This window comes from Salvelinus fontinalis, chromosome 1, assembly GCF_029448725.1.
Source record: "Salvelinus fontinalis isolate EN_2023a chromosome 1, ASM2944872v1, whole genome shotgun sequence".
NCBI classification, from domain to species: domain Eukaryota; kingdom Metazoa; phylum Chordata; class Actinopteri; order Salmoniformes; family Salmonidae; genus Salvelinus; species Salvelinus fontinalis.
This window is the reverse complement of record NC_074665.1, coordinates 25,806,641-25,818,244: the sequence shown is the minus strand read 5'-3', so window position 1 is coordinate 25,818,244 and position 11,604 is coordinate 25,806,641. Positions and strand designations below refer to the sequence as shown.

The 11,604-nt window shown below is 44.5% G+C and overlaps 1 pseudogene; it reads left to right on the top strand.

The window, feature by feature from the left end:
• The first annotated feature begins 286 nt into the window (after positions 1 to 286).
• LOC129855733 (nuclear valosin-containing protein-like) lies at positions 287 to 11,422 on the top strand (annotated as a pseudogene).
• The last annotated feature ends 182 nt before the right edge of the window (positions 11,423 to 11,604 follow it).

Below are 11,604 nucleotides of genomic sequence, written 5' to 3'. Positions count from 1 at the left end.
CTGGCTTTTTATGGTGATTTTGGAGCAGTGGCTTCGTCCTTGCTGAACGGCCTTTCAGATTATGTCGAAATAGGACTCGTTTTACTGTGAATATAGATACTTTTATACCTGTTTCCTCCAGCATCTTCACAAGGTCCTTTGCTGTTGTTCTGGGATTGATTTGCACTTTTCGCAGCAAAGTACATTCTTCTCTAGGAGACAGAAGGCATCTCCTTCCTGAGCGGCATGACGGTTGCGTGGTCCCATGGTGTTTATATTTGCATACTATTGTTTGTACAGATGAAGAATGCTCGTATTCATTTCAAAGCATTTTGCTACATTGTATCCTACTGAACATGATGACCCAGGTGCTGAACCATAATGGCTTGGCTCTTTGTAACTGTAGGAGGTGTGCAAGCTGCTGATCCATATGCGTCACCCAGAGATGTACCAGCAGCTGGGGGTTGTCCCTCCACGGGGTTTTCTGCTCCATGGCCCCCCATGACTGGGGTTTTCTGCTCCATGGCCCCTTCATGACTGTGGCGAGTCTGGATCAAGGTTATTTCAGATGTTTCACCTAGTTGGCTCGGGGATTAGAACCAGCCACCTTTCAGTTACTGGCCCAACGCTCCTATACGCTTGGCTACCTGCCGTTATAGTGTTTATTTCTGTAAAATTTGGGATTTTTATTTGCAGTTTTGTTTCAGTTAGTTTTCAGACCTGGTTTGCTAGTTTTTATTTAGTTTAAGTTGTATACAAATATTTCGTTTTTTATATTATTTAGTGATAGGGATAGAAAGCATGCATGAGAGGCTAGGCTAGTCATTTGTGTTGAATCGTTTTTTTGGGATGTCATTTTGCAACTGTTTGGCAGTAATACAAGGTGACGGGTCAGGTTATAGGTTTGATTATATAATTTTAAACCCATCTCAATGTGACTTGGATTTTAAAGGAATAGTCTGTGAGAGACTGGTGTAAAAAAAATATGGTGGAAGTGAAACTGCTAACAGTGTAGCTTCTTTCCCTGTCACCATACTGGGCTCAAACCAGTTGTCCTCTGCTCGCAGACGCACGTGACCGCCCTACTTGACAACATACCAACCGTTTGAGCTATCGAAAAATATCTCATTGGTGACATTTCAAGCTAGCTGTGGAGTGCGCCTACGGTACATTCTTAACTCTGTTACACTCACTCCTTTTAAACTCGCTACACAGCGAGCCAACCCAGCCGTTGAGCTGAGCCCAACTGCCGATTTGGGTCATGGCACCAGTGAAATGGACGTCAGTGTGTTGCTACTCAGTTATTTATTTTACTCGTATTATTATCTATCCTTATGCCTAGTCACTTTACCCTGCCTTCATGTACATATCTACCTCAAATACCTACCTCGTATCCCTGCACATTGATCTGGTACTTTCTGTATATAGCTCCATTCTTGTGTATTTTATTTTAAACTCTGCATTGTTGGGAAGGGCTCGTCAGCAAGCATTTCAAGGTAAAGTCTACAACAGTTGTATTAGACTCATGTGACAATTTGATTTACTTGACAACGTACCAACCGTTTGAGCTATCGAAAAAGACCTAATCGATAGCTCCATCGGCAACATTACAAGCTAGCTGTGGCGTGAGCTTATGGTACGTTCTTAACTCTGTTACAGAGAAACTCTTTCGCCCATGTTTACACCAATCCACTGCTTTTTAACTTTAGTAGAAAAGGCAGAATCTAGCAGGCAACCTAGACGTTTTTTTATTTTCTGTTATCTAGTGATCGCTAGTAATAGGGATGCACACGCTAGGCCTATTTGAAACATTGCCATCTCCCAGCCACATTTACCTGCCAGATTCAGTAACTAGACAACCTTCAAAAAGCTTAGGTTTTTGGCTGAAGTTTAGAGAAAAATCTAATTGAACATAATTCATGATGGATTTTAGTTAGTTTTGTAGTCAAGTATAATAGTTTTAGTTTTTCAAACGGGTTTGTTAATGATTTTGTTTTAATTCTTTTTTTGTTGACTAATAACCTTGGTCTGCATGTTGTCCATATGTAGCTGGTTGTGTGATTTCATTTTTTTCTCACTAATGTGCAAAACCTGTTTTCTTGGTAGCTCTTTTTACACATTTCCTGGAAAAATCTGCAAATAATATAGTGGTTTCTAGGTGACTTATTCATTTCCCTCTGCGTTAACAGGAATTGGAGTTGCCCTTGCTGAAGGTGTCTGTGCCAGAGCTGGTGTCTGGGGAGTCTGAGCAGAAGCTGAGAGAGCTGTTTGAGCAGGCTGTGGTAAGTGTCACTCCTAAGTAGGGCTGACACCATTTAGTCGATTGTTTGGTGGATAGGCTTTTGGCCGACCGAGATTTGGGTCGAGCAGTCGCAAACATACAGTGCATCCGGAAAGTATTCAGACCCCTTGACTTTTTCAAAATGTTGTTGCATTACAGCCTTTAAAATGGATTACATTTTATTTTTCCTATCAGTCTACACACAATACCCCATAATGACGAAGCAAAAACAGGTTTAGACATTTTTGCAAATGTATATAAAAAAAACTTTTACATAAGTATTCAGACCCTTTACTCAGTACTTTGTTGAAGCACCTCTGGCAGCAATTACAGCCTTGTGTCTTCTAGGGTATGACCCTACAAGCTTGGCACACCTGTATTTGGGGAGTTTCTCCCATCCTTCTCTGCAGATCCTCTCAAGCTCTGTCAGGTTGGATGGAGAGCGTCGCTGCACAGCTATTTTCAAGTCTCCAGAGATGTTAGATCGGGTTCAAGTCCGGGCTCTGGCTGGGCCACTCAAGGACATCGAGACTTGTCACGAAGCCACTCCTGTTGGAACGGGAACCGTCACCCCAGTCGGGGGTCCTGAGTGCTCTGGAGCAGGTTTTCATCAAGGATCTCTCTGTACTTTGCTCCGTTCATCTTTCCCTTGATCCATTCAGGCCAAAGAGTTCAATATTGGTTTCATCAGACCAGAGAATCTTGTTTCTCATGGTCTGAGAGTCTTTAGGTGCCTTTGGCAAACTCCAAGCAAGCTGTCATATGCATTTTACTGAGGAGTGGCTTCTGTCTGGCCAAAGGCCTGATTGGTGGAGTGCTGCTGAGATGGTTGTCCTTCTGGAAGGTTCTCCCATATACACAGAGGAACTCTGGAGCTCTGTCAGAATGACCATCGGGTTCTTGGTCACTTCCCTGACCAAGGCTCTTTCCCCCCCCCCCGATTGCGCAGCTTAGCTGGGCAGCCAGCTCTAGGAAGAGTTTGGTGGTTCCAAACTTCTTCCATTTTAAGAATGACGGAGGCCATTGTGTTTTTGGGGACCTTCAATGCTGCAGAATGTTTTTTGTTACCATGTCCCAGTTCTGTGCCTCGACACAATCCTGTCTCGGCGCTCTACGGACAATTCCTTCAACCTCATGGCTTGGTTTTTGCTCTGACATGCACTGTCAACTGTGAGACCTTATATATAGACAGGTGTGTGCCTTTCCAAATCATGTCCAATCAATTGAATTTACCACAGGTGGACTCCAATCCAGTTCTAGAAACATATCAAGAATGATTTATGGAAACAGAATGCACCTGAGCTCAATTTCGAGTCTCAAAGTTCCAACTCTAGGAACCAAGATGTTTTGTTGTTGTTGGGGAAAGCCCTACTCCCGAGTCCTTACTGTCAGGATGCTACACAGTTAGGTTTTTTATATTTCATTTTACAGCTAACTGTGCCTTTTTTTTAAGGACAGCTTGCTCAAACTAACAATTCTGGTCCTTTTACCCCTGCAGACCAGCTCCCCCTGCATCCTGTTCATTGATGAGATTGATGCAATCACTCCTAATAAGAGAGGTGGCATCCAAGGACATGGAGAGACGGATTGTTGCTCAGCTGCTCACTTGCATAGATGGTGAGAGATACTAGTGGAATACATTTGTTGATTTCATAATTTCATTTTGTTGATAGGAATATCTCTGTTTTAGTACTTATGATAAAAATATCAATATGACATATTTTGTTGGCAGGCTTGGGAGAGGATCAATTCACGTTCTCTGGTACTTTTGGTTGACTTTTATCTTCCCTTCACTCATCGATATGTTCCTCCAGACCTGAACTCTTTAGCTGTCACAGCCCAGATGATGGTTATTGGTGCCACCAATCGGCCAGACTCTCTGGACCCAGCGCTGCGCCGTGCTGGACGCTTTGACAAAGAAATCTGTCTGGGGATCCCTGACGAAGCAGCTCGTCTCAGGTGAGTGAGCTTGTCTCCTATAATAATAGTGGTGTTGACAAGAATGTGGTTGCTAGCTCTGGTGTTGCAACTGTAAGTCACCCGCCATGTGTTGATTCCTGCTCTCAGAATTCTGAAGGCCCTTTGTCGGAAGCTGAAGCTCCCTGAGGACTTTGACTACCGGCAGCTGGCCCGTCTGACCCCTGGGTACGTGGGAGCTGACCTCATGGCACTATGCCGCGAGGCCGCCATGGGCGCCGTCAACAGGGTCCTGCTGGAGATGCAGGACAAGAACCAGGGGCTGGTCCCCAAGGCGGAGGGGAGAGTCAGAACGGCCTCAGGGCGCATGTCCTCTCCCACAGGGCCCAAAGGCCAAGGAGGGAGCAGGTGATGAGAGCTGTCAGGCTTTAGCAGACACAGAAAGCCAGGAGATGACAGACCTAAGCAATGTACCACCGAGAGATGAGCAGCAGCCTCTGGCCACAGAGACAATCTTCAGGGTGATATATTTGACTCCATAAGTGTAGACTAGTTGTGTTTTTCACCAGGGCAGAATGCTGTACATAGTATGGGATCCACTATTCCCTCTGACTATTAAGGTGGGATGTTCACCAGATTCAGTGATGTGAAAATGTTCCACTTCTGTCTTTACCACCAGGGGGAGCTGTGTCACCTGCTGTCTCTGTTGAAGAGCAGTGAATCTCTGTTTGAGGAACAGGCCAGCGTGCAGCCCTCTGCCAAGCGTGAAGGCTTCGCCACGGTGCCAGACGTCACCTGGGAGGATGTGGGGGCCCTGCATGACATCCACGAAGAGCTCACCATGGCCCTCCTGGTGGGTATCGCCTCGATAGGCCTGAAACAAAATATCTAATATGTTGGGCTCAGTGTTGCCACTGCGCACCAACATATTAAGATTTTGACTTAATTTGGGCCAGGAGTTTTTCTGGTCAGGTCACATGGTCAGGAAAAACTCCTTGCCTCCTCCTTAAAGTATAATTGAACAGTTCCTTTGCTCTTGTAGCATCTAAGTTGGTCAAGTTAAATATCAACCTCTATCTCAGTTAGCTCTTTAAGAAACATTAAACTATCTACTCTAAAAGCATAACACCATACAGCAATTGTCCCCGCCCTAGAAGGTATTGTCATCAGAACAAAGGAAATATACCTGTTCTGAGCATGTGATTGACAGTGGGAACTTAACCATATATAATTGACTTCCTCACCAACAACATGGTAGTTTGACTCAACTGCTATGATTTGAATAAGTAGCAACACAAGGAACCATATGTTCTCTTTGGGTTCATTTAACAACCGCATGATGTCAGTCAATTTACACGGTCAATAGCAGTGTTCACAGAGTTAATGGCACATTGTAAATGGTGCCCGGGACGATACCATTATCTATATATTTTTTCCATGGCAAAAATCTAAACAAGAAGCTGACCGAACTCATTGGTTCTTTAAAAATCTGCTGTATGTGAAGTATTGTGTGCTACAGCTTGGAAAATACATTTGACTCTGGATGACAACATAATGGTGTTTGTTTCTAACATTAGGGCTGTTTTCCTAAAGAAGTTACTGTTTTGTCAGTGTTTTGTCTCCTTGCTACAATACTAACGAGTATAGTGATACTGGTAACATCTCGTCCCTAATTGTAAATGTTATACATGCATTAAAATTGTATGACAGGCCTTTTATCTCTATCTAGCTCTAAACACCAGATTCAGACTGGATTGTGGTAGGGTGTATTTCAGGTGTGGTAGACCTTACAGTGAAATGCTTACTTACAAACCCTTAACCAACAATGTAGTTTTAAGAGAAATAAGTGTTCAAGTATTTACTAAAATAAACTGAAGTAAAAAATAAATAAGAAAAATACAAAAATAACAAATAATTAAGGAGCAACAATAAAATAACAGTAGCGAGGCTATATACAGGGTGTACTGCTGCGAGGGCACAGGTTAGTCAAGGTATTGAGATAATGTGTACATGTAGGTAGAGGTAGAGTGACTACGCATGGATAATAAACAGAGTAGCAGCAGCGTAAAAATGGGGGAGGGGGGACAATGCAAATAGTCCTGGTAGCATGCCAGCATTCATTCAATGTGGTTGACATCAGAAGGAATGCGGGCAGTGTGCTGTTTAGATGAATAAGGGCAGTGTGTGTGTAACTGTGTGTGTGTCCATAGGCCCCTGTGTGTTCTCCTGAGCAGTTCAAAGCCCTGGGTCTCAGTGCTCCTGCAGGGGTGTTGCTAGCTGGGCCTCCAGGCTATGGAAAGACCCTGCTGGTCAAGTTACCATTTGCCAGCTGCTAAAATAAGTGGAATGTTGAAGGCTTGTGGTAGTTTTAAGTAATTAATCATTTAAAACATTATACCGTTTTCTCTTATTTCAGGCTGTTGCCAATGAGTCTCGATTTAACTTCATCTCTGTCAAGGGGCCAGAGTTGCTGAACATGGTGAGACATCCAGCTATACAGATTCCTGGAGTGCCTCGACGTCACTCTTTTCCCTGTGACTCTTTGCCCTGTCCAGTAATATTGCCTCTGTGTTGGTAGATCTGCTGAAATGTATATTTGTAACTGAAGTGCCCCACTGAAATCAATAGCATCGCCGTAGCTCTCGAAAGCGTACTCACAGAGAGCAGGCTGAACTGATCCAACAGCCTTGTGCATTATTTACTTGGAGAGGGCTCCCGTTACCTGTAGTCACAGCCATCTATAACCTTAATTGGCATTACATCAGATACCGTTCACACTGGGAGGTAACATTCCTAACTCATGCCCACTGACTTTATATAATGTGAAGTAAAACACAAAGGTCCTGGGGTCCTGAATTATTATCTTAGCGTTATGTAGCGTAGACATCTTTGCGCCTCTTTTATTCGAGCTGTGCGTTTCGACATGGGTTAGACATCGTTGCGTCTCTTGTTCCTCAGTATGTCGGAGAGAGCGAGCGGGCTGTGCGACAGGTGTTCCAGCGAGGACGGAACTCTGCCCCTTGTGTCATCTTTTTCGATGAGATTGACTCACTGTGCCCCCGCCGCTCCGGGCATGAGGTGAGAGGGGCCAATAATCCGCTATCTGATGGTCACCATCGCGAGGATGAGAATAGTATTGTTGACATGTGGGTGATGGTGGCGGTGTGTCCTCAGTCTGGAGCCAGTGTCCGTGTGGTCATGGACACACGGACATGGACTGGAGGCCAGGCGGCAGGTCTTCATCATGGCGGCTACCAACAGACCAGGTGGACGTCTGGCATAATTTCACTCCCTCACTGACATGGATATTCACCTATCACAAAGATTATTATTCAGTGTTTTGGGGTATGATTATATTGACACATGTACAGTTTTGTATATGAAGCTACAATCAAAATCCTTGAAGTTATTCACCATTATTGACGCTGTCCCTGTAGATATTATTGACCCTGCTGTGCTGAGACCAGGCCGTCTGGACAAGAACCTGTATGTGGGCCTCCCACCTCCGTCAGACCGACACGCCATCTTACTCACCATCACCAGGGTAACGTGGAATGCCATGGAGGGAAGCTCAAAATGGTCCATGAGCCTCATAATGTTTGTTGCTGGGAGAAGGGTTGTTTCATGATTACTGTGTCTGTCATAGGGGGGAAGCAAACCTCATCTGGAGCAGGACGTGAGTCTGGAAGAGATAGCCCATGACGTGCGCAGTGACTGCTTCACGTGAGTGTCCCAGAGAAGGAAGGAGGGAGCAAAATGCATCTAAACCTGTCTGTCTGCTCCACCGGGAGAAATAAAACCCACTCCCTTAGAACACCCTGATGATTTTGTTACAGATGTTCACTCCGCCTTCATCAACACAGTGGCTATAATAACACAGTGGATATTATGCGTTTGAGTGTATGTGTAATGTGTGTCTGTGTTCCATGCAGTGGGGCAGACCTGTCTGTGTTGGTGAGGGAAGCCTCTGTCAATGCTCTGAGAGCCTACCTCCTGACTCAACCCAACCCATCTTACATAGATAATACTGGCCTAAAGACATCTAGGTCCTCTCTGCCTCTTTACTCTTTTTATTTTTTTATGGAACACTCTGCAACCTTGGTTTACTGCTCACATGCATTTCCCCATGTCTGCCATTTAGAAAGCTGGATTTCTGTTTACAATGCTTTCTAAGGCAAGATAAGTACAGTAGCCAAGGTCATAGCAATTGTACAGTATCCTCCACCAGGGATTTGCGCTATAGCCTCAAGGTCACCAGTCCACTTCCTCTCCGTCTGAGTTTGTACTTATTAACCTCTCAGGTCATAGCTACTCCAACGGCCCTGTGGCCGTGATCAGGGTCAGCAAGCACTTTGAGCAACTTTGAGGACGCCTTCAAGAAAGTACAGCCGTCTGTGTCTAAAAAGGTGAGATGTATTGGGACATGGACAAATGAATGACTGCACACATGTAACTAAACCCCAAATCTGCACTATCATCATTTACCCAGTGAGTGACTCACCTCGAATCCAAATCGATTAGACAAGTCTAAGTATTTAGTTATGTCCCCAGTGAGTGTGTGTCTGGTAATGGCTTGTTGAGTTGCATCAGTCATCCTTAGGCTCAGCATTCCTAAATCATTAACAATGAAGGAGGGGGTCAGCACATTATTCCCACACAGCCTCAGGGGGTTTGTGGACTCTGGGGAACTAACTGTTCCGTAATTACTATTTCCATCCCTATTTGCATACAGATGTACATCTTTCTTTTTTTACCCTGTTTTCTCCCCAATTTCGTGGTTTCCAATTGGTAGTCTGGTCTCATCGCTGCAACTCCCATACGGACTCGGGAGAGGCGGCTGTCGAGAGCCGTGCGTACTCCGAAACACAACCCAACCAAGCCGCACTGCTTCTTGACACAATGCCCACTTAACATGGAAGCCAGCTGCACCAATGTGTCGGAGGAAACACCGTACACCTGGCAACCGTGTCAGCGCGCCCGGGCCTGCCACAGGAGTCGCTAGTGCGCGATGGGACAAGGACATCCCTGCCGGCCAAACCCTCCACTAACCCGGACGACGCTGGGTCAATTGTGCGCTGCCCCATGGGTCTCCCAGTCGCGGCCGGCTGTGACAGAGTCTGGACTCAAACCCAGAATCTCGAGTGGCACAGCCTAGACCACCGCGCCACTCGGGAGGCCCGTACAGATGTAAATTAAGCCCAAAGTAAACGTGGTCTAGCCTGTGGTCATACAATGAAGTCGTGTGCTTTTTACTTACACACTGTGATTTAGCTGAGAGGAAAAGGCATAGCAAGAGGGATAACTGGGAGCTCTCCATTTTTTTTGTATGGAGGCCAATGAGTAGAAAAAATATTTATATATATATTTTAAATGGAATGGCTTATTTGCTACATGTGGCTTATTTGGTCTAATATAAGTGTCGCAATGAGTAAGTTGTTACAAGTGTACTGATATAAGTAGGACACATGGCATCCCAGCGACTTCGAGAAATAAAGGGGTTTTATCGGATTTCCGCCTGGTAAACACCGCCTATTTTTAAAATGTATATTTTTAAAATGTAATTTTTAACCAAACCTTAACCACACTGCTACCCGTATGATTAACATTAAATTAAAACCAAAAAGCATTTTCTTTTAATGATAATGAATTTCTGTCTGTGGTAACTAATGGAAACCGTTGTGCCTGTTGTTCAAAAGCGAACCTACCCGCTCATTGGCTAGAATCGTCCCACCTGATCTTGCCTCCTTCCGACTGCCTTCCATTTTTGAATACATTTATTTTCATTGTTAGAGTGGCCACTAGACTATCTGGTCAATATAATGGATACTCTGTGGTTTTAGGGACCACCCGCTGTAGACGCGTCTTTCTTTTTCCCAACGCAGTTAAGACAAAACCACTCCCCGTTATTCAGAGGGGCGCTCTCCAAGTACAGAAGTGAATATCACGTAGCGCGACATTTTAGTCACGGATTAATAACATTTGCCCTTGTATTTCCAAGTTCGAAAAATATAATAGTGTAACCGATGTGAAATGGCTAATAGCGTTTCAATCGGTGACGTCACTCGCTCTGAGACCTGAAGTAGTTGTTACAAGGGTGGCTGTTGTTGATGTGTGCAGAGGGTCTCTGGTTCAAGCCCAGGTAGGGGCGAGGAGAGGGACGGAAGCAATACTGTTACAATAGTATAACGTCCCTAAACGCTCAAAGACAGATTCAATGGCTGTAGCATAGCGTATTCGACAGAATGATTAGCTAATCAATATTTGAGAAATGATGGAAAATAAGCATATGCTTTTACCTGAGACTACTGATGATAATATAACAACTTCAAATACCGAGCTAGTAGCCTAGGTTAATTTAGCTGACATTCAGTGGAGGGAATTATCTTGAGCCATTTTTACAACTCATTGAAACTCTGAAAATAAATACATCTGCAAATGTTACCAAATGTAACGGATGTAAGACTTTTGTGGAGCGATGGGTAACGATGCTTCGTGGGTGACTTGTTGATGTGTGCAGAGGGTCCCTGGTTTGAGCCCGGGTATGGACGAGGGGACGGACGTAAAGTTAAACTGTTACATTGGTGCTGTGACCCGGATCAACATCAAAAATGTAACAGTTTAACTTTATGGCGTCCCCTCGCCCCGACCCGGGCACGAACCAGGGACCCTCTGCACACATCAACAACAGTCAACCATGGTTACCTATCGCTCCACAAAGGCCGCGGCTTTTGCAGAGCAAAGGGAACCACTACTTCAAGGTCTCAAAGCGAGTGACGTAACCGATTGAAACGCTATTAGCGTGCACCACCGCTAACTAGCTAGCCATTTCACATCCATTACACAAACACGATGATGATAATAGGCCTGCATTACGGTAGGCAGCTAATTGTTAAATTACACTTTCCATCCTTACCTTGGAAGGTCACTGTCTCTGCACTGATCGCCTGTGAGTGAGACAAGCTAGCTAGCCAATGGGAGCGCAGTAGAACATCCCTCCGAATAATGGGGCGTGGTTTTGGCTTAACTGCGTTAGACGGAGAGAGAGAAAGTCAGAATTTTTAATGACTCAAACAAATGCACTTTATTGTCCCCTCTCTATAGGACCAGCATATGTATGAGCAGCTAAAGGAGTCTCTTATGAGGATTTGACCAGAGTCCTTCAGAATGGAGGATAGTGCCAAGGACCAACTGTTTGGACACCTCAACATTTTGACTATATTAACTTTTTGGAGGATTGCTGTTTTCTAATCCAAACCATGTTTTATAACACATTTTATGAAAGAAAATATATAAATGGATTACTGTATGGATTACTGTATGTAATGACTTTTATTGAGATATGTATGGTGTGTTTAATCAATTTGTCCTCATTGATACATATACCCAAATCCACCACAATCTTACATCTGTAAACTGATCTTCCATGA